Below are 26644 nucleotides of genomic sequence, written 5' to 3' on the forward strand. Positions count from 1 at the left end.
TGACAAGAAATAATAAAGGGAGTTCTCCAGTTAGGAAATCAATAACATCAGCTAACAACCCAAGGCTAGAACACGGGACAGAACTACCAGATATCAACCCACATAGGGACATCACTAATAAATCAAAGCTAAAACACTGAAAATATTGAAACAGAGACATTGATCTGCAAAAGATGACAACATTAAGAGAAAAAAGAGGGACTAAATAATGTAGTCATAGATCTTTCATATGGAGAGGAAGTCAAGACGATATAAAGAAATAAAAAATAGGTTTAAATTTAGAAAAACAGAGGTAAATGTTAAGGTAACCCAAAGGAAACTAACAATCCTACACATTAAAATAAAAAAAAAAAAAGGAAAACATAAATTTTCGGCAAATACAAAAGCAACAACAAGGAAAAAGATGAAAGACTAAAAAGAAAAACGATTCAGCACAGAAAAAAATTAATTAGCAGTAAATACAAAGGCAACAAAAATGAAGAGAATGGAAAGAAAATGCACAAAGAACAACTACTCAACAGAGAAAATTAACTGGAATAAGGAACATGTCAACAACACATACACAAAAAAGACGAAAATGACAGCACTAAACTCATAACTATGAATAATTATGATAAATGTAAATGGTTTAATTGCATCAATAAGGAGACAGAGAGTAGCAGAATGGATTAAAAAACATGATCCGTCTGTATGCAGACTGCAAGAGACACACCATAGACTCAAAGACATTAAATAAATCTCAAAGAATGGAAAAATTTTATATATTTATATATATATATATACATATATCAAGCAGACAACAATAAAAAATAAGAGTGGCAATATTAATCTCTGATAAAACAGGCTTTAAAGTAAAATCCGCCACAAAGGAAAAGGAAATACACTATATAATGATTAAAGGGTCAATATACCGGGAGGACAAAATCATAATAAATACTTATATACCCAATGACAGGGCTCCAAAAGACATAAAACAAACTCAAACAGCATTGAAAAGAGAAATAGCTCCACAATAATAGCAGAAGACTTCAACATACCACTTCTGATGACAGACAGGATATCCATAAACAAGCTCAATAAAGACACGGAAGATCTAAATACCACAATCAGCCAACTTGATCTCACAGACTTAAACACAACACTTCACCCAACGGTAGTCAAGTAAACTTTCTTTTCTAACGCTCATGGAGCATTCTTGAGAATAGACCACGTATTAGGCCACAAAGCAAGCATTAACAGAATCCAAAACATCAAAATATTACACAACATGTTTCCTGACCATAAAGCCATAAAAGTCAAAAGGCTGTAGTTATCATACATTTTAATTTCTTACATATTTTAAACCCAATAAAGTCTATTCTTATTATGTCATGCAGTCAGTAATCCTCTATTTTTACCCGTTTCATTAACTTTCATTCCTTCTTGCATCTTAAGCCTTTCACCTTAATTTTCTTCCTGCTTGAAGAATACCTTTGGAATTTTAATAATGTGGGCATGCTGATGTTAACTTATCTAGGTTTTGTTTGTCTGAAAACAAAAGGTCTTTGCTCATTCATGATGTTTTTCCTCAGCATAGAGTTCTGGGTTGCCATATATTTTCTCTCTATAATTTAAATATATCATCTTATTGTCTTAGGGTTTTCACTATTTCTGTAGAGAAGTCATCAGTTTTTTTTGTTTGTCCTTTAAAGATAATCTCTTCCATTCTTTAAGTAGTGTTAAATTATTTGTTTTTTGTGGGTTTTTTTGTCTTTACCTTCAGCAGTCCTACTACGATGTACCTAGATAAGAATTTCTTTGTATTTACCCTACATGGGTCTTATAAGGAAACCCTGGTGGCGTAGCGGTTAAGTGTTATGGCTGCTAAGCAAAAAGGTTAGCAGTTCGAATCCACCAGGCGCTCCTTGCAAACTCTATGAAGCAGTTCTACTCTGTCCTGTAGGGTCGCTTTGAGTCAGAATCGACTCGACAGCAGTGGCTTTTTTTTTTTTTTTTTTTTGGGTTTTGTAAGTCTTCTAGGATCTGTGACTTGATATCTTTAATCATTTGAAGAAAATTCTCAGCCATAATCTCAGTTTTTCTGCCTCATTCTTTTTCTTCCTTCTTAAAGTATCTTATGCTGGATATTCTCATTATATTCTCTGTATCTTATTCCTTTTTATCTTATATATATTTTTTCTTTTGTCTATGCCTCTATTTTCTTCCAACATATCTTCCAGTTCACTAAATCTCTCTTCAGCATTTTTAATCTGCTGTTATATACATACATTAAGATTTTAACTTCAGCTATAGTTTTTGGTTGACTTTCTAAGTTGATCTTTTTCTTAGTTTCTAGTTTTTTACCAAATTTCTAGGTCTTGCCTTTATTTCTTTGAACATAATAGAGTTATTTCAGTGTCTTTGTCTGATAGCTCCAATATCTAGTTTTTCTGTGGATCTCATTCTGTTATTTGTTGTTTCTACAGGTTTCACTCTTTTCTTTCTTTTTTAAAAAAATTGTTGATTATATTAGAGAGGCAAGGCCAAGATGGCAGAGTAGTGAGATGCTGCCAGTGAACCCTCTTACAAAAAAGACCCGAAAAAACAAGTGAAGCGATTATATCTATGACAAGCTAGGAGTCCTGAACATCAAAGGCAAAGTTAGAAAACGGACTCTGTGGCAGAGGGAGGGAGAGACTATTCAGAAGTGGAGAGGAGTTACTGGACCTGAACAGCCAGGAACCCTCAGGCACCATTCCCTGGAGCGACTGCAGTGGGCCTGGCAGTAGCATTCCAGAGGCGTTTAGCTCAGGGAAAGACAGCAAGTTGCACAGACTACTCACACCTGCAGAACAAGAGAAGAACGGCACTCTCAGCAAAAGCTAATTACTTGTGTTTATTTTACCACACCCCTAGCCCCCAAGCCGGCTTCAGTGGCTGTCAACTTCCCTGGGCCTGAGATAGGCCCTGGTACCACTCTGAGCCATTTTTCCATCCTTGAAGAAGGTATAAGTTCACAACTGGGGGAACGATAATCTGCTAGCTCAATTAAGCTGGGGAGCTCAGGACAGAAGTAGCTCTTGTTCAGGCACAAACGGTCCATGGGCTTTGAATACCTTTCACCGCAGCACGGACCTCTGTGGGCCGATTTCAGAAGAATAGGCCCTTGTTGCCAGACTGCAACTGTTTCAGCTGAACGGTGGAAAGATGGGTGTTTGATGTTTGACACTGCTTTGCCTATTAAACAGGGTCTTCACCTACCCACATCAGGGGCCTAAGGACTGGAGGCTCCACTCACAATACCTGGCCACCTCTGACAGGGCTCCAAAGATAAGTAGTACTGCCCTGAACTTACAACCAAAAGCATTGGGTACCCATCGCCCTTCTGCAGAACCCACCCGTGTGCTCTACAGAACAGAGATGCGCTTTCCTCACAGACACTCAGAGGACAGCTGTCAGACCCCTGCCTTGATCAGACTCTGACCCCCTACTGCAGCCAGATACTTCTGCCTACACCAATAACCCCTGCCCCTCTAAGACTGTAGGGCAGAGCCTGTACCTTACACTTTATGACCAACTACCTGGGCACCTGAGTTGAATCCATACAAGAAAATAAATGAACTCCTAGGCTCATATACCTGGTAACAGTGCTAGCCATCTGGTGATAGTACATTAGAGCTTCAAAGGTGAAAATAATCAACCTAACGCACTCAAGCAGCTTATTTGGGTATACCAAAACTAAACAAAGCAAGAAGCTAGGATACAAAAAGCAAGCATAAAGTAAACTAATACAATAACTTATAGATTGCTCAGAGACAACAGTCAACATCAAATCACATAAAGAGGCAGACACGGGGGCAGGACCAAGATGGCTGACTAGGTAGAAGATTCCGCTTATCCCTCTTGAAACAAAGACTCAAAAAAACAAGTGAATCAATTACATAAAGGACAATCTACAAACCCTGACCATCAAACACAGAACTAAAGAGTTGACCTGAGTGACAGGGGAGCAAAAAGCCACACTGCAGCAGGGACCGCTTCTGGAGCCACTGTCCCACGCCGCAGCCTTGAGCCCTCGTGGTTCCCTGGTGCCAGGGTGGTGGGGCTGATTGTGGCTTACTGAGACAGGGAAGCACGGATGTAGGCCTAACCCTCAGGACCAACCTCGGAGGGGACCCAGGCAGCACACGCAGACTCCACACAGATGCGGCTGACAGGGAAACGAAAAACCATGGGCAAGCAGCGACTGGTTTTGGAGCCTGGAGTGCAGCGTCCCAGAAAGGAAACCTTGGTGCTGGGCTTTGGACTAAGTGTGGGGGAGCCGATTGTGGCTTCCTGAGACGGTGTGAGCATGGATGCAGACCTAGCCCTCTGGGACAGTCTCAGCAGGGATCCAGCCAGCACACACGAGCGACACAATGCTCTGAAATCTCAGAAAAAACAGTCCTCACCAAACAACATAAGTAACTTTGTATATCTTGCCAGGCTACTCTCTTCTATATATCTGATTCCACCCCTCATTGCCCCAGCCAGCTTCATTAACATTGGAATTCTCTGTGCCAGAGAGAAGTGCACTGCTCGATTTTTTTTCTTCTTTTCTAATCCATTCTCCTGGCCTGAGAAAAGCAGCATTTAACAATCAAAGAAAAAATCCTTCCCTGACTTCCCTAAACTGGAATAACAATACAGAATCAGCTCCATCCAGGCATTAAGAGACCCATAGTCTTTGGCTTTCACCCTACAGGTAACTAGGTGGCTATTATAATGCAAAGGCAATTCTGATAGAGATCTCACCATAATTGTTTTAGCTCGGCAGTGGAAAGGCAAGTTTTGGAGGTCAGATACCTCTCTAGCTATTAAACAGAGCCGTTGCTGATCCACAGCAGTGAACTGAGGGCTGAGACTCCACCCACACCACCTAGCCTAGAGGGGTCTGAGAATAGTGACGTCTACCCAAGCATTAGGTGCCTAAGATACAGCTGCAGAGCCTACCCACCAGAGCGCTCTACAGAATAGAGCCACACCTACCTCACTGACACTTGAAGGAAGGCTGTCAGCATCCTGACCTCCTCGAAATGTGACCCCCTGCCACTAATAGAAACTGGTGCATACAACCATCACCACTACTCCTCTAAGATAATAGGTGAGAGGCTACACCACACACTAGGTGACCAACTGTCAGGACACCTGAGCTGATTCTATTCAAGAATAGTGAATAGACTCATACACTTATATACCTGGTAACAGCTCAGGCAAGCTGGTAACAGGACGTAAGTGATTCAAAAGCTACAGCAATCACGATACCACAATCTAGTAGCCCATTTGAATGTATTGTAACAAAACAAAACAAGAAGACTCAGTGAGGAAATATAAAAGAAAATATTACAGTATCTTATAGATGGCTCAGAGACAGCAGTCGACATCAAATCACATGAAGAAGCAGGCCATGATTTTTTCTACAAACACTCAAATCAAAGAATCAAAATCATTGCCAGATGTAGATACATTCCTAGAATTGCCAAATGTAGAATATAAAAAAATTGGATACAGAATGCTTCAAGACATCAGGAATGACCTCACAAATGAAATAAGGAAATCTATGGAAAAAGCCAAGGAATACACAGATAAAGCAGTTGAAGAAATCCAAAAGATTATTCAACAACATAGTGAAAACATTAATAAGCTGTAAGAATTCATACAGAGACAGCATTCAGAAATCCAAAAGATTAACAATAAAGTCAGAGAATCAGACAACTCAAGAGGAAGTCAGAGGAGCAGACTCTAGGAACTGGAATGCAGAGTGGGGGAGCTGGAGGATAAGGCAATTGACATAAATATAGTTGAAGAAAAATCAAAAAGAATTTAAAACTATGAAGAAACCCTAAGAATCAAGGAAGACTCTATCAAGAATAATTTGCATGTGATTGGAGTTCCAGAACGGGGAGGGATAACAGAAAATACAGAGAGAATAATAGAAGATCTGATGGCAGAAAAATTCCCTGGCATCGTGAAAGATGAAAAGATATCTACCCAAGATGCTCATCGAACCTCATACAAGATACATCCCAAAAGAAAATCACCAAGACATATCATCAAACCTGCCAAAACCAAAGATAAAGAGAAAATTTTAAAAGCACCCAAGCATAAACGAAAAGTTACCTACAAAGGAGAATCATTAAGTTTGCACTACTCGGCAGAAACCATGCAGGCAAGAAGGCAATGGGATAACATATATAGAGCACTCAAAGAGGAAAAACTGTCAGCCAAGAATCATATATCCAGCAAAACTCTAAAACATGAAGGTGAAATTAAGATATTTACAGATAAACACAAGCTTAGAGAATTTGCAAAAACCAAACCAAAACTGCAAGAATTACTAAAGGAAATTCTTTGGTCAGAAAATCAATATCAGATACCAACACAACACAAGGTCACAGAACAAAACATCCTGATATCAACTCAGATAGGGAAATCACAAAAACAAAATAAGATTAATTAAAAAAAATTGCTCAAAACAGGGAATCATTGATGTCATTATGTAAAAGATTACAATAGTGAAAAAAGAGAGACTAAATAAGGAGACACAGATCTTACATATGGAGAGGAAAACAAGGCGATACAGGGCGAAACAACTTAGGTTTTTACTTAGTCAAACCGGGGTAAATATTAAGGTAACCACAATGAGGTCTAACAATTCCATACTTCAAAATAAAAACCAAGATAAACATAACGACTCAACAAAATAAATTCAACTACTATAAAAAGGAGGAACACACATTCTCCAAAGAAAAACTCAGCACAAAAAAGTAAATGGAAAAATAAAATTGTCAAAAACAGGCATCAAAATGACAGCACTAAACTCATACTTATCTATAATTACACTTAATGTAAATGGACTAAATTCACCAATAAAGAGACAGGAAGTTGCAGACTGGATAAAAAAACACGATCAGCCTGTATGCTGCCTAAAAGAGACATGCCTTAGACTTAGAGACACAAATAAACTAAAACTGAAAGGATGGATAAAAATATATCAAGCAAACAACAATCAGGAAAGAGCAGGAGAGGCAATATTAATTTCCAACAAAATAGGATTTAAAGTTAAATCCACCACAAAGGATAAAGAAGAACACTACATATGATTAAAGGGACAATTTACCAGGAAGATATAACCGTATTAAATATTTATGCACCCAATGATAGGGCTGCAACATTCATAAAACAAATGTTAACAGAATTAAAAAGGGAGACAGACACCTCCACAATTATATAGGAGACTTCGACACAACACTCTCGGTGAAGGATAGGAAATGCAGTAAGAAGCTCAATAGAGACACGGAAGATCTAAGTGCTACAATTAAACAACTTCACTTCATAGACTTATACAGAACACTCCACCCAACAGCTGCAAACTATAATTTCTTTTCTAGTGCACATGAAACATTCTCTAGAATAGATCACATATTAGGTCATAAAACAAGTCTTTGCAGAACCCAAAACATTGAAATATTACAAAACATCTTCTCTGAACAAAAGACCATAAAAGTAAAAATCAATAACAGAAAAACCAGGGAAAAGAAATCAAATGCTTGGAAACTGCACAATACCCTGCTCAAAAAAAGACTGGGTTATGGAAGAGCTTAAGGAGGGAATAAAGAAATTCACAGAATTCAACAAGACTGAAAACACTTCCTATGAAAACCTTTGGGACATGGTGAAAGCAGTGCTCAGAGGTCAATTTATATCAATAAAGGCACACATATTAAAGAAGAGACAAAATGAAAGAACTGTCCCTACAACGTGAACAAACAGAAAGAGAGCAACAAAAGAAACTGTCAGGCACCAGAAGAAAGCAAAAAATAAAAACTACAGCAAAATTAAATGAATTAGAGAATAGAAAAACAATTGAAAGAGTTAACAAGGACAAAAACTGCTTCTTTGAAAAAATTAACAAAATTGATAAACCATTGGCAAGACTGATTAAAGATATACAGGAAAAGAAACCAATAATCCAAATAAGAAATGGGATGGGCCATATCACAACAGATCCAACTGAAATTAAAACAATCATATCAGATTACTACAAAAAATTGTACTCTAACAAATTTGAAAACCTAGAAAAAATGGATGAATTCCTAGAAACACACTACCTACCTAAACTAACACAAACTGAAGTAGAACAACTAAATAGACCCATAACAAAAAAAGAGATTGAAAAGGTAATCAAAACACTCCCAACAAAAAAAAGCCCTGGCCCTGACGGCTTCACTGCAAAGTTCTACCAAACTTTCAGGGAAGACTTACCACTACTACTGAAGGTATTTCAAAGCATAGAAAAGGACGGAGTACTACCTAACTCCTTCTATGAAGCCAGCATAACCCTGATACCAAAACCAGCTAAAGACAGCACACACAAAAAAAGAAAATTACAGACCTATATCCCTCATGAACATAGATGTAAAAATCCTCAAGAAAATTCTAGCCAATAGAATTCAACAACATATCAAAAAAATAATCCACCATAACCAAGTAGGATTTATACCAGGTATGCAAGATTGGTTTAATATTAGAAAAACAATTAATGTAATCCACCACATAAAAAAAAAGACAAGAACCATATAATTTTATCAATTGATGCAGAAAAGGCATTTGACAAAGTCCAACACCCACTCATGATAAAAACTCTCAGCAAAATAGGAATAGAAGGAAAATTCCTCAACATAATAAAGGGTATTGATACAAAGCCAATACCCAGCATCATCCTAAATGGAGAGAGCCTGAAAGCATTTCCCTTGAGAACGGGAAACAGACCAGGATCCCCTTTATCACCGCTCTTATTCAACATTGTGCTAGAGGTCCTAGCCAGAGCAACTGGGCTAGACAAAGAAATAAAGGGCATCCAGATTGGTAAGGAAGAAATTCAATTATCTCTATTTTCCAACGACATTATCTTATACACAGAAAAGCCTGAGGAATCCTCAAGAAAACTATTAAAACTAATAGAAGGGTTCAGCAAAGTTTCAGATTACAATATAAACATACAAATCAGTTGGATCCTCTATATCAACAAAAAGAACATTGAAGAAGAAATCACCAAATGAATATCATTCACAGCAGCCCCCAAGAAGATAAAATACTTAGGAATAAACCTTACCAAAAATGTAAAAGAGCTATACCAAGAAAACTACAAGGCATTACTGCAAAAAACCAAAAGGGACCTACGTAATTGGAAAAACATACCTTGCTCATGGATAGGAAGACAACATTATAAAATTGTCCATTCTACTAAAAGCCATCTATAGATACAATGCACTTCCGATCCAAATTCCAATGACATTTTTTTAAAACGATGGAGAAACAAATCACCAACTTCATATGGAAGGGAAAGAAGTCGCAGATAAGTAAAGCATTACTAAAAAAGAACAAAGTAGGAGGACTCACTCTGCCTGATATTAGAACCAATTATACTGCCACAGTAGTCAAAACAGCCTGGTACTGGTACAACAACAGACACATAGACCAATGGAACAGAACTGAGAATCCAGATATAAATCCATCCACATATGAGCAGCTGATATTTGCCAAAGGCCCAGTGTCAGTTAACTGGGGAGAAGACAGTCTTTTTAACAAAAGGTGCTGGCGTAACTGTATATCCATCTGCAAAAAATGAAACAGGACCCATACCACACACCATGCACAAAAACTAACTCCACATGGATCAAAGACCTAAACATAAAATCTAAAAAGATAAAGATCATGGAAGAAAAAATAGGGACAACATTAGGAGACCTAATACAGGGCATAAACAGAATACAAAACATTACTAAAAATGACGAAGACAAACCAGATAACTGGGAGCTCCTAAAAATCAAACACCTATGCTCATCTAAAGACTTCACCAAAAGAGTAAAAAGACCACCTACAGACTGGGAAAAAGTTTTCAGCTAAGACATCTCCACCCAGTGCCTGATCTCTAAAACCTACATGACTCTGCTAAAACTCAACCACAAAAAGACAAACACCCCAATTAAAAAATGGGCAAAGGATATGAACAGACACTTCACTAAAGAAGACATTCAGGCAGCTAACAGATACATGAGAAAATGCTCTCGATCATTAGCCATTAGAGAAATGCAAATCAAAACTACAATGAGATTCCATCTCACTCCAACAAGGCTGGCATTAATCCAAAACACACAAAAAAATAAATGTTGGAGAGGCTGTGGAGAGACTGGAACACTTATACTCTGCTGGTGGGAATGTAAAATGGTATACAACCACGTTGGAAATCAATTTGGTGCTTCCTTAAAAAGCTAGAAATAGAACTACCATACAACCCAGCAATCCCACTCCTCGGAATATATCCTAGAGAAATAAGAGCCTTTACACAAATAGATATATGCACTTCCACGTTTATTGCAGCACTGTTTACAATAGCAAAAAGATGGAACCAACCAAGGTGCCCATCAATGGATGAATGGATAAATAAATTATGGTATATTCACACAATGGAATACTGCACATCAACAAAGAAGAGTGACGAATCTGTGAAACACTTCATAACATGGAGAAACCTGGAAGGCATTATGCTGAGTGAAATTAGTAGCAAAAGGTCAAATATTGTATAAGACCACTATTATAAGATCTTGAGAAATAGTTTAAACTAAGAAGAACATATTCCTTTGTTGTTATGAGGGGGGGAGGGAGGGAGGGTAGGAGAGGGGTATTTACTAAAGAGATAGACAAGAACTACGTTCGGTGAATGGAAGAACAACACTCAACACAGTGGAGGTCAGCACAACTGGACTAAACCAAAGCAAAGAAGTTTCCTGAATAAACTGAATGCTTCGAAGGTCAGCAAAGCAGGGGCAGGGGTTTGGGGACCATGGTTTTAGGGGACATCTAAGTCAACTGGCATAATAAAATCTATTAAGAAAACATTCTGCATCCCACTTTGAAGAGTGGCATCTGGGATCTTAAATGCTAGCAAGCAGCCATCTCAGATGCATCAATGATTCTCAAACCACCTGGATCAAGGGAGAATGGAGAACACCAAGAACATAAGATAATAACGAGCCCAAGAGACAGAAAGGACTACATGAACTAGAGACTACATCATCCTGAGATGAGAAGAACTAGACAGTGCCGGGCCACAACCAATCACTGCCCTGATGGGGAACATAACAGAGATCCCTCGAGGGAGCAGAACAGTGGGATGCAGACCCCAAATTCTCATAAAAAGACCAGACTTAATGGTCTGACTGAGACTGGAAGGACCCCAGTGATCATGGCCCCCGCACCTTCCGTTTACCCACTACGGGAACCATCCCCAAAGCCAGTTCATCAGACATGGGTTGGACTAGACAATGGGTTGGAGAGGGATGCTGGTGAGGCGTGAGCTACTTGGTTTGGGTGGACACTTGAGACTATGTTGGCATCTCCTGCCTGGAAGGGAGATGGGTGGGTAGAGGGGCTTAGAAACTGGCAAAATGGTCACGGAAAGAAAGAGTGGAAGGAGGTAGTGGGCTGTCCCATTGGGGGGAAAGTAATTGGGAATATGTAACAAGTTGTGTATAAGTTTTTATGTGAGAGACTGGCTTGATTTGTAAACTTTCACTTAAAACACAATAAAAATTATTAAAATAAAAAAAAAAGAAGCTGACCCATGATTGCTTCAACAAGCTCTCAGAACTAAGACTCAAGGAATCTTCTCGATGAAGGTGCAATCCTGGAATTACCAGATACAGAATACAAAAGATTAATATACAGAACTCTCAAAGATATCAGGAAGGAAATGAGGCAAAATACAGAACAAGCCAAGGAACACAAAGATAAAGCAGCTGAAGAAATTAAAAAGGTTACTCAAGCACATAATTAAAAATTTAATAATCTGCAAGAAACCATAGAGAGACTGCAATCAGAAATTCAGAAGATTAACAATAAAATTACAGAGTTAGAAAACTCGATAGAAAGTAAGAAGAGCACAACTGAAGAACTGGAAGGCAGAATTACTGAGATAGAAGATAAAACTCTTGGGACCAATATATTTGAAAAGAAACCAGATAAAAGAATTTTAAATGAAGAAATCCAAAGAATCATGTGGGACTTTATCAAGAGAAATAACTATGAGTGATTGCAGTACCAGAACAGGGAGGGCTAACAGAAAATACACAGGGAACTGTTGAAGATTTGTTGGCACAAAACTTCCCTGATATCATGAAAGATGCTCATCAAATTCCACATAAGGTGATCTCAAAAGAAAGTGACCGAGACATATAATAATCAAACTTGCCAAAATCAAACATAAAGAGAATTTTAAGAGAGGCTAGGGATAAAGGAAGTCACCAAAAACGGAGAGTAGATAATAATAAACCTGGACTACTCAGCAGAAATCATGGAGGCAAGAAGGCAATGGGATGACTTATACAAAATATTGAAGGAAAAAAATTGCCAACCAGGAATCAAACCATAACCCTGGCCCTCCGGCCTTAGCCCTCTAACTCTAGCCCCTAAGCCCTAAGTCCCAAAGCCCCTAAGACCCTAAGCCCTTAGGTCCTAACCCCCAAGGCCCTAAACTCTAACCCTAACCCAAACTCTAACCCCTATACCCTAAACCCTAACACCTAACCCCTAACCACCCTAACCTTAACGACCCTAACCCTAACCCTAACACTCGAACCCTAACCCTCTAACGCTAACCTGAAACCCTAACCCTCTAACTCTAACCCTCTAACCCTAGCCCTCTAATCCTAGCCCTAAACCTAACCCCAACCCCCAAACCCAACGCCAAACCCTAAACCTGAAATCCCTAGCCCTAAACCTAAGAATGAGTCTAAGCCTAACCCTATCACTTAACCCTAAACTGTAAACCCTAACACTTAAAACCCTAACACACAAAACCCTAACACCCTTAGCCCTAACACATTCAACCCTAACACCCTAAATGCCAAAACCCTAAACACTAACACCCTTAACCCCAACCCCTAAACCCTAAACTTAAATGTTAAACCATCTAACCCTCTAACCCTAATACCCTAACACTAAACCCTAAACCCTAACCCCAGCCCCCAGCCCTAACCCTCACTCTAAGCCTTAAACCCTAAACCTTAAGTCCTAAACCCTAGGCTCTAAGCCCTAAGCCCTAAACCCTAAGTCCTGAAACCCTAAACTCTAAGCCTTAAGCCCTAAACATAACCCTCTAACCCTAAACCCTAAAACCTTACCCCAGACCCAGCCCACACCCCTAAACCTGAACCCCTAAACCCTAGCCCTAATCCCTAACCCTAAACCTCTAAACGATACCCCTAATCTTCTAACCCTAACCCTCTAACCCTAACTCTCTAACCCTAACCACAACACCAACCCCAACCTCTGAACTCTGAAACCCTAACCCCCTAACCCTAAGCCTCTGAACCCTAAGCCTAAACCCTCTAACCCTAAACCCTAACCTTCACCCCCTCACGCCCTCACCTTCTCACTCCCTCACTCTATAATCTTCTCACCTCTAACCCCCTCACCCTCTAACCCCTCACCCTCTAACTCCCTCAATCTCTAACCCCCAAACCTCTAACACCCACCCTCCTACCCCAAACCACATATCCCAAACAAACTCAACACCAACCCCAACCCTAAACCTAAATCCTGACCCCTAAAACCTAACCCAAACCCTACTGACTAAACCCCAAAACCCTAAACCCCCAAAACTGTAAACCCCAAACTGCAACCCCTAACACCTAACCTGTAAATCCAAACTCTAACCTCAAACCCTAAACCTAACCCTAACACCTAACCCCAACTGAAAAACCCTAACCCAAACCCTAACAACCCTAACCCTAACATCCCTAACCCCAAAACCCTAACCCCAACCCCTAACCCCAAACCCTAACAACCAGAACTCTAACAACCCTAACCCTAACATCCCGAACCTCAAACCCTAACCCTTTTTGTTAGCAGCCGTAGCACTTAACCACTAGCCACCAGGGTTTCCATGAGCAGTCACAGGAATAGACATATGCACACCCGTGTTCACTGTGACATTATTCACAGTAGCAAAAAGATGGAAACAACCTAAGTGCTCATCCACGGAGGAATGGATAAACAAACTACAGTACATACACACAGTGGAACACTACACGACAATGAAGACCAATGATGAATCTCCGAAACACCTCACACCATGGATGAATCTGGAGCGCATCATGCTGACTAAGTCAATCACAAAACGACATATACACTAAGAGACCACGATCATAAAAACTCATGAAAACATTTACACACAGAAACAATCCTTGATGTTCACCAGGCAGACAGAGTGGGTAGAGAAAAGCTAACTAAACAATAACCAAAAAAAACAAACCACCGCCGTCGAGTCGATTCCAGCTCATAGAGACCCTATAGGACAGATTAGAACTGCCCCATAGAGTTCCCAAGGAGCGCCTGGTGGATTCGAACTGCAGACCTTTGGTTAGCACTGGTGGGTCTTAACCACTATGCCATCAGGGTTTCCAACCAAACGACACATATGTGGTAACTCTGGTGAAGGAAGAGAAGGTACACAAGACTGGGAATCAACCTCAGCCTCACTCTAACCCTAACCATAACCCTAAACCACTTGTGCCCTAGCCTAGTAACCCCAGCCCTAACCCCAACCCCCAGCCACCTAAAACCTATACCCCTAAACCTAACTCCCAAACCTCTAACCCCCCAACCTGAACCCCTAACACCAAACCCTAACCCCTAACCCTAATCCTCTAACCCTTCTGCATCTCTGGGCCTCTCGACTCTCCGTCTATTTTCTCCCTCCAAATCCTACTAACACTCAGTGGAATTTTGAAGTTTCAGCTGTGCTTTGCTTCTTGATGTCTCCACCGGTCCCATCAAGGCACTGCATCATTTATTTGCTCTGCTTCACTATTCAGTTCCAAAACCATGGCTTAGAATCACCTGACACTGAACCTCAGCGATTGGGCGCAAGGCCGCGAGAGGGCGTGCGCACCGCCGGTTCTGTTCTGCCCACCAGACCCTCCGAGCATGGGAACCTCCTGGACCTAAGACGGGACGAACTGGGTACCGCTCCAGTGGCGACAGCAGAAGCTTTTCTTCCCGAGGGACCCAACGCCCCAGGGCGCTCTCTCAATACTCCCATTAATGCTATGATTATCCTAACCCACTCCTTCTGCGAGACCTAGTGGGTCCTCGACCAGGCCCAGCCTTCACGACCTGCACCCCCCTGCCGTGGTCATGTACAGGAACCTGCAGGGCCGCGCCCTCCCCGCCCAAGCTCTGCCCCTCCACACCCTGATGCCCTGCAGGCCTCTACTAGGTCCCCGCCCAGGAGAGAGTTGTCGCCCCGCGGGGGGGGGGCACGAGGAAACATTCGGAAACCACCCCCCAGGCACGAAGCCGACTGCCCCTATTGAGACCGTGTGAGCAGGGCTGCCCCGCCGACTGGAGCCTGCAGGGCATCACTCACGTTTGTCAGCTTCTCACCGCCCTCTGGGCTCAGGGTCCCAGAGCAGCCAATCCCCCCGGGGCGGGGGGGGGGCGGTCCGTCCGCAGGGACTGGAAGATCGGGTTGGTGCCCATGGCCGGAACGCTTAAAACCCTTACAAGCCCTCATAAACCGTCAGCTCCAGACCTTCAAATGTCAGCCCGAGAGACACCTAATCTCCAACCTAAAAAAAAAAACCACACCTGTTGCCATCGAGTCAATTCTGACTCATAGCGACCCTATAGGACAGAGTAGAACTGTCCCACAGAGTTTCCAAGGAGCGCCTGGTGGATTCAAACTGCCAACCGTTTGGCTAGCAGCCTTAGCACTTAACCACTACGCCACCAGGGTAACCCACTGAACCCACTGCCACCAGGGTAGAGCCTCCAAATCCCACCAGTTTGAGGAACCCTCAAATCCCCTCAGCACCAGAGACCGTGTCCACAGCTACCGCTACACAGCGCCGCACAAATGTTTAAGTTAACAAACAACATGGGCGCTCAGGACCCCTTCCTGCTACCCCCACCCCCGCCACCCAGAGGTGGAGCGGGACCCGGCATCCACACTGTTAACAGACACTGAATCACTGCTGCTTCCACAAGGAGTAGGGTCCCCGCGCTGCTCCACAGATTCCCAGGACCCCTTCCTTTCCAGGTGGGGCCGGGGCCGCGCCGACGCCCCAGCCCCGAGAGTAGACCAGCCGGGCGCGGGCGCGGGCGCGGGATGCCTCAGCCTCCCAGGCACAGCGCCCAAAACAGTAAGGGGCAGCGGGGCCTTGGGCGGGGGATCGCTCTCTCCCCGCCCCTGGCACCCTACGGAGTCTGGTGGGGGTGGGACGACGAACGGGGGCGAGTGCCCCGTCCTCAGTCTGGAGTCTCACCGCCCCCGGGCGAACTCTGGGCCTTGGTTTCCCCTCTGGCACAGGGAGCAGGTGGGGGGTGGGGGGGGGCAGGAGCCCATCCCCCAGCTTGGCCCGCAAACCCGCCCCGGGCAGAGGAGGGACCTTGGCGCAGCCCTGGACACGGCCTTTCTCCCCAAGCCCTTCAAGCCCCTAGGCCCGAGGGCACTCCGCAGCTGGATCCCGCGGCTGGACCCCCCCCCCCGCCGCAAATCCATGGGGATGAAATTTCGCAGACCAGCTGCGTCTCCCGGGCCAGAGGCTCCCTCTCGCAGCCCTTAGAGTGGCTGCGTCCGCCTGCCCCCGTGCCGCGTCCGCCCCTGGGGATCACTCGGGACGGGGTACGCCGAAGGGGGCGATGCGAGCTGCTAACCCAACGTCCGGACTCCCCAACCTCTGGAGCCCACAGACTGCTGGGACTGGGAACCGCCCTCCTGGTGCCTTCCCTCCACACCTTCGAGGGGCCGGGCTTGTTCAGTCTGGGAGCGGGTCCCTCCACCCACCTGCCGGAGTTTCCTACCTTTCAGAAACCACGGCACGGAAAGCAGCACGAACACCGTCCGCTGTAAGGCGCGCCACCTGCCCGGGCCCCTCACCACCCGTCCCAGCGCTTCCGTGAGTAACTGGCTGGACGGCGAGGAACATGGCTGCCGCCCCCGCCCAGCGGCCCGGGTGTGGGGCGGGCGTGGGGGGGTTGGGCCTCCAGAGGGGAGGGTGGGGTCTAGAAGCAAGGACAACGCCAAGGTGTGCGGGGTGAGGAGACGGGAGAGGTCAGGAGAGGGCCCTCTCGCGTGCAGAGTTAAGTATTGGAGGTGCAACGGTTAAGTGCTTGGCTAACTGAAAGGTGGGCGGTTGGAACCCACCAGCTCAGGGGTTGAAAAGATCTGGAGATGGGCTCCCATAAAGATTCTAACCAAACAAAATCCGAACCAGTTGCTATTGAATCAATTCCGACTCATAGTGACCCTATAGGGCAGAGTAGAACTGCCCCATAGGGTTTCTAAGACTGTAAGTCTTTACAGAAGCAGACTGCCATGTCTTTCTGCAAATAACCAACTGGCGGATTCGAACTGTCCACCCTTTGGTTAGCAGCCGAGCTCTTAACCACGGTGCCAGCAGGGCTGCGCCATAAAGACTGCAACCTAGGAAACCTTGTGAGGCAGTTCTAAGCTGTCATACAGGGTTGATATGAGTCAGAATCTCTTGATGGCACACAACCATGATTGTACTAAGAAAAATTCCTCCAAGCATCTGCCTACATGACCCCTGAAGCACATATGCATGCACGCTATGAAAGCAGTGTGGCCAAAGACAGGAAATTGGGATAGAGACATTATAGACTGCACACTGAAAAGTGATTTCTGAGGGGCATGCAGCTCAAGCGGAGGAGGTAGCATACAACTAAATGCCCTTCTCCTTCTATTGTTCAATGGTCTTCAGAAAGAATGTGTCCCAGGAATTAACTGTAGCCCAGGAGAACTTGAAGACAGCAAATACAGAGGACCAGTCAGGATGCTTCTGCAGTGGTCAGGGTGAGGAGTGATGGTGGAAGTGCAGGTGGGAACAGTGGGCAGGCTTGAGGTGTACCTTGGAGATTGAGCTGCCAAGAATTGCTGGTCAGTCAGACGAATGGGATGAGGGGAATGGAGAATCAAAGGTGACTTCTAGAATTCAGGCTACCATGAGCGCATGGTCACCAGAGCCATTCTCTACCACGTGGAAAACCATGGAGGAACAAGCTTGAGAAAATGACCAAAAGATTTTTTTCTGTACATGTTAGATTTGGATGTCTGAGGTCATCCAAGTGTGGAGAACAGTTCCCAGCTGTGAATACCACTCTGAGGTAGAGTAGTTTTCTGGGTTCTAAGAATTTGAAGATCATCAGCCTATAGCTGATTTGAAAGCCACTGGTGGTGCAGTGGTTATGCATTTGGCTGCTACCAAAAGGTCTGCAGTTTGAATCTACCAGTCGCTCCTTGGAAACCCTGTGGGGAAGCTCTACTCTGTCCTATAGGGTCCCTATGAGTGAGAATCCACTCAATAGCGACTTTTTTTTTTGTTTTGTTTTAATACTAAGCTCAGAAAAGTTGTGTGTCAGGGTTGTATTTTTTCACAATACTTATTCAAGCAGTTCGAATCTACCAGCCACTCCTTGGAAACCCTATGGGTCAATTCTACTCTGTCGTTTAGGGTCGCTATGAGATAGAATTGACCCAACAGCAATGGACTTAGAACTTGGACTTAGAGGAGCCCTTTCTTTGTCAAAGCTGAAAGTTTTACTTCATACTTTTTAAAAACTGCCATGTCTCATGTTACGTGGCTACCCTTACAGGAGCATTTTTGGTGCTAACTTGACTTGTCCTTGGTGAAGGGCTCTGTATTCATTTTCTAGGGCTGCCATAGTAAATCACCAAAAACTCAGTGTCTTTAAAAAAATGTATAATCCATATAGTCCAAGAAGCTGGACTATATGAAGAAGGAGGGGCACCAGGATTGGAGGAAGACTCATTAACAGCCTAGACATGCAGATGACACAACCTTGCTTACTGAAAGTGAAGAGGACTTGAAGCACTTACTGATGAGGATCAAAGACTTCAGCCTTCAGTATGGATTACACTTCAACATAAAGAAAACAAAAATCCTCACAACTGGAACAATAAAAAAATCACAATAAAGAGAGAAAATACTGAAGTCGCCAAGGATTTCATTTTACTTGGATCCACAATCAACACCCATGGAAGCAGACTTCGAGAAATCAAATGACATATTTTATTGGGCAAATCTGCTACAAAAGACCTCAAAGTGTTAAAAATCGAAGATGTCACTTTGAGGACTAAGGTGTGCCTGAACCAAGCCATGATATTTTCAGTCGCCTCATGTGCAGCTAAAGGTGGACAATGAATAAGGGAGACAAAAGAACTGAAACTTGAATTATGTTGTTGGTGAAGAATAATGAATATACCATGGACTGCTAGAAGAATGAACACACCTGTCTTGGAAGAAGTACAGCCAGAATGCTCCTTAGAAAGGTGGGTGGCAAGACTTGGTCTCACGTACTCTGGACATATTATCAGGAGGAATCAGTCCCTGGAAAAAGACATCGTGCTTGGTAAAGTAGAGGGTCAGTGAAAAAGACAAAGATCCTCAATGAGACAGATTGAGACAGTGGCTGCAACAGTGGGCTCAGACACAGCAATGAGAAAGGCCCAGGGCTGGGCACTGTTCCGTTCTGTTGTACACAGGGTCGCTATGAGTTGGAACTGCCCAACAGCACCTAACAACAACATCGTAAACTCACTAGATCTCCTGGGGATAGAATGTCATATTCACTGTGGAGTAGATAGTTTGTCTGTTTGTTTACCATATTTACTAATACTATGATTTACATTTGATAACTTCCACAATCTGTTGGATCGCTTTTCTTTGGAATGGACACAAACATGCATCTCTTGCAGTCTGTTGGCCAGGTACCTAGCTTCCAAATTTCTTTGCATAGTGGAGTGGGCATGTACAGGGCTGCATCTGTTTGTTGAAACAACTTAGTGGGTATTCTGTCAGCTCCTGGAGCCTTGTTTTTTGCCAGTGCCTTCAATGTAGCTTGGACTTCTTCCTTCACTACTACCAGTTCTTCATCATATGCCACCTCATGAAGCAACTGAGAGTCGACCATTTCTTTTGGTACTGTGACTCTGTGTATTCTTTGCATCTTTTGTGTGTGTGTGCTTTAAGTGAAACTTTACAAATCAAGTCAATCTCTCATACAAAAATTTGTATACAGCTTGCTATGTACTCCTAGTTCCTCTCCCACTAATGAGACAGCACACTCCTTCTCTCAGCCCTGTATTCCCCGTGTCCATTCAGCCACTTTCTGTCCCTCTCTGCCTTCTCATCTCCCCTCCAAACGGGAGCTGCCCACATAGTCTTATGTGTCCACTTGAGACCAGAAGGTCACTCCTCACCACTATCATATTCTATCCTATAATCCAGTCCAATCCCTGTCTGAAGAGTTGGCTTTGGGAATGGTTCCAGTCTTGGGCCAACAGAAGGTCTGGGGACCATGACCTCCAGGGTTCCTCTAGTCTCAGTCAGATCATTAAGTCTGATTTTTTTATGAGACTTTGAGGTCTGCATCTCACTGCTCTCGTGCTCCGTCAGGGATGCTCTGTTTCGTTCCCTGTCGGGGCAGTCTTCGGTTGTAGACGGGCACCATCTAGTTCTTCCGGTCTCAGGCTGATGTAGTCTTGGATTTACGTGGCCATTTCTGTCTTTTGGACTCATAATTACCTTGTATCTTTGGTGTTCTTCATTCTCCTTTGCTCCAGCTGGGTTGAGACCAATGGATGCATCTTAGATGGCTGCTCGATAGTGTTTTTAAGACTGCAGACGCCACTCACCAAAGTGGGATGCAGAATGTTTTCTTAATAGATTTTATTATGTCAATTGACCTAGATGTCCCCTGAAAACATGGTCCCCCAACTGCTGCCCCTGCTACTCTGGCCTTTGGAGCATTTGGTTTATTCAGGAAACTGCTTTTGGTTTAGTCCATTTATGCTGACCTCTCCTTTATTGTATGTTGTCTTTCGCTTCACCTAAAATAGTTCTTGTCTACTATCTAATTTGCAAATATCCTTCTCCCTCCCTTTCTCCCCACCCTCATAACCATCAAAGAATATTTTCTTCTCTGTTTAAACTATTTCTTGAGTTCTTATAATAGTGGTCTCATACAATATTTGTCCTTTTGCAACTGACTAATTTCACTCAGCATAATGCCCTCCAGATTCCTCCAAGCTATGAAATATTTCACGGATTCATCATTGTTCTTGATCTGTGTGAAGTATTCCATCGTGTGAATGCACCACAATTTATTTATCCATTCATCTGTTGATGGGCACCTTGGTTACTTCCATCTTTCTGCTATTGTAAACAGTGCTGCAATGAACATGGTTGTGCATATATCTGTTCATATACAGGCTCTTATTTCTCTAAGATATATTCCAAGGAGTGGGATTGCCGTATCCTATGGTAGTTCTATTTCTACCTTTTTAAGGAAGTGCCAGATTGATTTTCAAAGTGGCTGCACCATTTTAAATTCCCACCAGCAGTGAATAACTGTTCCAGTCTCTCTACAACCTCTCCAACATTTATTATTTTGTGATTTGGGATTAATGGCAGCCTTGTTGGAGTGAGATGGTATCTCATTGTAGTTTTGATTTACATTTCTCTAATGGCTAATGATTGTGAGCATTTCCTCATGTATCTGTTACCTGCCTGAATGTCTTCTTTGTTGAAGTGCCTATTCCTATCCTTTGCCCATTTTTTAAATGGATTATTTGTCTTTTTGTTATTGAGTTTTTGCAATATCATGTAGATTTTAGAGTTCAGATGCTGATCAGAAATGTTATAGCTACAAACTGTTTCCCAGTCTGTAGGCAATCAGTTTACTCTCCTGGTGAAGACTTTGGATGAGCATAAGTGTTTGATTTTTAGGAGTTATCTAATTTCTCTTTGGGTACTTGTACATTGTTAGTAATGTTTTTGTTACAATCCCACCCTAATCCCCTTTAACATAAAATTACAATCACAAAATGGAGGACAGCTACAGAACACTGGGAATCATGGCCTAACCAACTGGATACACACATTTTTCGGGGGGGGACATAATACAATCCATGACATCCACCTTTTAGTATATTTTGGGGACTGGCTCTTTTAGTCAGAAACAGGTTGAATAAAAGTGCTTACTTACCAGTAGTTTCCCAGCAGTGTTGGTGACGGATCCCCAGTTGGATACACACAATCACACTGACTGCATTTGCGGTGCCTCAGGAAGTCCCACTTGCCTTCATAACACTGATCTCTAGAACAAAACACAGCTCTGTAAGCAAGTCAGTTAAAAATAAAGGCATTGGATATTGAACATCACTAAAGACATAAGTGCATATTGGTTCTGTGCTGGTTGCCAGAATCTAATTCTCTTAATTAATTCATATTTTTTGTAGATATTTTTCTTGCTCCATATACCCAGAGCTCTGTGTACATATAATGAACATTCTACACGTAGTTTTCTCACAAATATTACCCAATGTCATTCATTTTTTTGACCATTCACTCAATGTTCAAGAATAAATTGAAGTATAGGAAATATTCTTACGGTTATTTAACTCTAAGGATGAAGAAATTGCATAGTGGGTCTTGGCTCACTCTAGAAATTCTCTACCTGATGCAGTTCCACACAGCAACACGGACCTTCATCTCAGCACAGGAAGAAAGACAGCTTTGTCTCAATATTTGCAAGTGCTCTTCACCTTCTACTAGGGTAAAAATTCTTCAGCCTGCCAAGAGCATTGTTCAAGAATTGGCTCCAAATCTCTCCTTGAAAATTACAGTGAAAAATCTTATAAAAATGTTAAGTCTTATTATTAGGCAAACCACTATTTCATCAAATCATCGTCTCTATATAAATTTTTCACCACTATGTTTTTTTTTTATGTGGCTTAAGACAACAATCAGGTGTGTAATAATGTGTATATCATTACATTTCAAATTATAAAGTGATGTTCCAATGGTTTAAAGAGTTGGAGGGACTATTGTGGCTACAGAATACTGAATCAAAAAATATTTTGACATGAAAGTTTCAACAACAAATATGTTCCATAACTGTAGGTGTACTTGTAGGTAAATGTTTAATGTAATAATTCGGATGGTTAAAAAAGACAAAAACAAATAAAAACACATTAAACAGCAGAATAAGTCAATAGATATCTATTGTCATGACAGATACAAACAGAAAACAAAGAATAAAAAATAAGTGCAGCAGAGGTTACCAGCGTTATGTAAAAGAGAGGAGCATCTTGACACCGAAATAAAATAGCTAGATGCTTCAAAATGTGCATCCAGCAGCTTTTCCCTTTAGCAGGTGTTGCAATTTCTGATTTATTGGAATTAAATTAGTTGTCCATGTCATTCACGTATTATTTTAATGCAATAAATCATTTTACAAGTCCCGTGCTGTAAAAAAAATGCTTAAATCATTACATAAACATAGCTTTGCTCACAACTCTTCCCATTCTGAATGCATTACTTTTCCCTTTACCACTTCCTAAATAGCTGTGAAAATCTTCACAGTGCTGTAAACCCAAGTTCTAGTCCCACCACCATTTTATGTGATACTGATCACTGTGTGTCCCTGTGAAGTCTTTTTTTTTTTTTTAACATCCTATATATATATATTTTTTATAGCACTATGGTCACTATTGTCGACTCAACATGTTTACTGCCTTATTGCGCTCTTTACCTGTTGTTGAAGCCTTGTTATTTACTTTTAAATGTCTTTCTTATTTCTCTACCTTAACACTTAAAACAGTGTTTCATTTTATTTGCTGTTGTTTTTTTCTTTTATTATATTCTTGTCCACTCAGAGTTCAGGTATGATTAAAAAGTAATTACATTTTTGTGGAGACAGAATGGGATTTAGAATCAAGTTTCAATTACCTGGGTTTTACTTCCTTCATTGACTAGCTGTATATCGGCAATACTTACTGACTATAAAACTTAATTTCAACATTTGTAAAACAGGTTACAATCTATCTATGCTTTTTTTAGATATATACATTTCTTTTTAATTTCAAAATATAAATTCACCAAAAATGATGTTAACATTTAGATTTTTCTTGTGTTAAAAAAAACTAAACCAAACCTGTTGTCATCAAGTTGATTCCAACTCATACCGACTCTGTAGGACAGAGGAGAGCTGCCCCATAAGGGCTTCCAAGGAGTGGCTGGTGGATTTGAACTGTCGGCCTTTTGGTTAGCAGCCAGGTTGGAATCCGCTACATCACCAGGATTCCTTTCTTGTAATAAGTCAGATAAATTGATAAGCTTATATTCCAGCTATGTATTTAGTGCATGAAATATGTCAAAGAGAATTATGTAATGTTTAAAATTTTAAATGTAAATTGATCAAAAATTATAATAAATTCCAAATAAGTAAGATAAAATGATTAGCTCCAGTTCTCAGTAGGGGTTTAAATGCCTTTGAGACCAGTTGGTGCTCCTGTTTTCACCCATTCTCAATGGCACAAACTCAGCATCAGTCTCTGAATAGTGATTATGATACTAACACGGTAGACAGTCAGGAGTGGTTGGGCTACTATTTTCACATGTTTTGCTGGCTAATAGATTTAAATTATCTTTACTGTCTAATATTTCTTATCTTTTACTTTTGGAGAACGAAGTCAATTGTTCATGTCGTATTATGTATGGTACAGCCCAGAGTGTTTGTAGTGTTCAATACTTTAAATTTCTCACCACTTTCATCATTACTTTTTTGTATAGGAAACTCAGGAATCAAATAGGTATTTTATACTGTCCAGCAATGCTTACATTGTAAGTATAAAGTGGGAGCCATTATAACGTTAAGGGAAATATCATTGATACAATGTTGGCTTTTTAATTAGGCAGATTTGTATTTGTAATCCCACTCTGCCCTTAATTGGCTGATGACTTTAAGTATGCTTCTTTACTTTCCGTAGCCTTGATTTACTCACCCACAAAATGGGATGATGACCCTCATCTGGAAAGAATATACATATATATATATATATATATATATATATATATATATATATATATATATACACGTATGAAACTTACTTCTGACAATGGATGAAACAAAGCCAATACTAACAAATATTGCTATTTCTTCTACCTGCCTTCTTTACTCACTCCAGGCTTCTAGACAGTTTGCTCAGATACGTTTCCTTCCTTCCCGTCTTCTTTCTTTCTATGCTACCTCTTTTTGTTTCCCTTTCAGTTTCATTGTGAATTCACAAACGCTAGGTTGAATTTCAGTGTTTATATGCTATTGGGGGTATGCATCTAAGTAAGCAATTTACCTTCCTGAAATTAAAATATAGATAATTCCTGCACTGCCTGCCTCACATGGCATGCGAAAGTTATTTAAAATAGTAAGAAAATATAAATATGTTACTTATTATCTATTGAATCCATACATCAGTCTAGATAATTTAACTGTCATGTTGAAGTGATAAATTTATAAATATAGATATTAATATTTTGTTATTAATGTAAGAAGAGTAAGTTGGAAACCTAATATGAAGAGCAGGTGAGGATTTCAAAAGGACTGGTTCTCAGAAGAGTAGGACTAGAACAGTAATAATCAAACAAAATGTAAAATATGTTCATAGCAGGAACATACAGAAGGTTGCTTCTACAATGGTGTTTAAAATAGAATAATGTATATTTGATTAGACGATCATTTATGGGAATAAAAAGATTAAGAAAATTTATCCTTACCTGCAAAATCTTAGAACCAAAAAACCAAACCAAACCCAGTGCCGTCGAGGTGATTCCTACTCATGGCGACCCTATAGGACAGAGTAGAACTGCCCCATAGAGTTTCCAAGGAGCGCCTGGCAGATTCAAACTGCTGACCCTTTGGTTAGCAGCTGTAGCACTTAACCACTATGTCACCAGAGTTTCCACAAAATCTTAGAAGCAACAACATATTCATCATATTTCATCCAGAACATTCCGGACGTCCTGCAGTCATGCATTTGAACTCATTTGTGCAGAAACATTCATTTTTATAGCTACTTACCTTCCTGGTGGTTACATCATTGGCTCCTAAAGACCAGAAAAAGAACCAAATGCAATTTGGCTGTCTTGACTGGGTCCCAAAGAAGACTCTTAAAGTTAAACAAATGAACAGAAATATCTTAAACAAGCAATATCTTCTAGGTGCAACTGCTTGTGTGTGGCACGAGGAAAATAAACACTAATCAAGGTAACTTAATTCTCAGTGAAATGAAACCTCATATGGAAACATGGGAATTTTACTCTTCCTTGATAATTACATCATCTAGAATCATCTCATGTGAGATTTTTATCATAAAGGAAGGGTTCATGGAAAGGAGATGCCTGACTGGAGCCCGCTGTGGATTATTCTTAATTGCCTCTCCACTCTCACATTTCCAAAAGGAAGGAGGATATCAGGGCTTAATATGACTCAAGTAAAGCATGAGAAAATGGAATATGTTTACAAATGTCAACACAACTATCTGTAAAATAATTCGATATTTATTAAATCTTTTTGTGAGAAATGAAGTGGCTCTAATCAGACTTAAATAAATGGGTTGACTAATTTTTTTTTTTGTTAATATTTGAATGTACCATGCAACTAGGTTGATGGAAGTTGTATATAAAAGTTATCCAAATCACTCAGTAGGATGATTTCGAAGAATCTGAAAAAAGTTAGG

The 26644-nt window shown here is 41.4% G+C and overlaps 1 long non-coding RNA gene across 8 annotated transcripts in view; it reads right to left on the bottom strand.

The window, feature by feature from the left end:
* The window catches only part of LOC135229728 (uncharacterized), a 102536-nt gene extending 85543 nt beyond the window's left edge, over positions 1-16993 (bottom strand). For 7 of the 8 annotated variants that reach the window (XR_010320408.1, XR_010320407.1, XR_010320401.1 and 4 more), the window contains exon 1: positions 16888-16993. This is a non-coding gene — a long non-coding RNA (uncharacterized LOC135229728). Of the gene's footprint in view, positions 1-15451; positions 15654-16887 lie in introns of all 8 variants that reach the window. The other variant, XR_010320404.1, reaches the window with a different exon arrangement.
* Positions 16994-26644: the final 9651 nt, after the last annotated feature.

This window comes from Loxodonta africana, unplaced genomic scaffold, assembly GCF_030014295.1.
Source record: "Loxodonta africana isolate mLoxAfr1 unplaced genomic scaffold, mLoxAfr1.hap2 scaffold_483, whole genome shotgun sequence".
In the NCBI taxonomy this organism is placed as follows: Eukaryota; Metazoa; Chordata; class Mammalia; order Proboscidea; family Elephantidae; genus Loxodonta; species Loxodonta africana.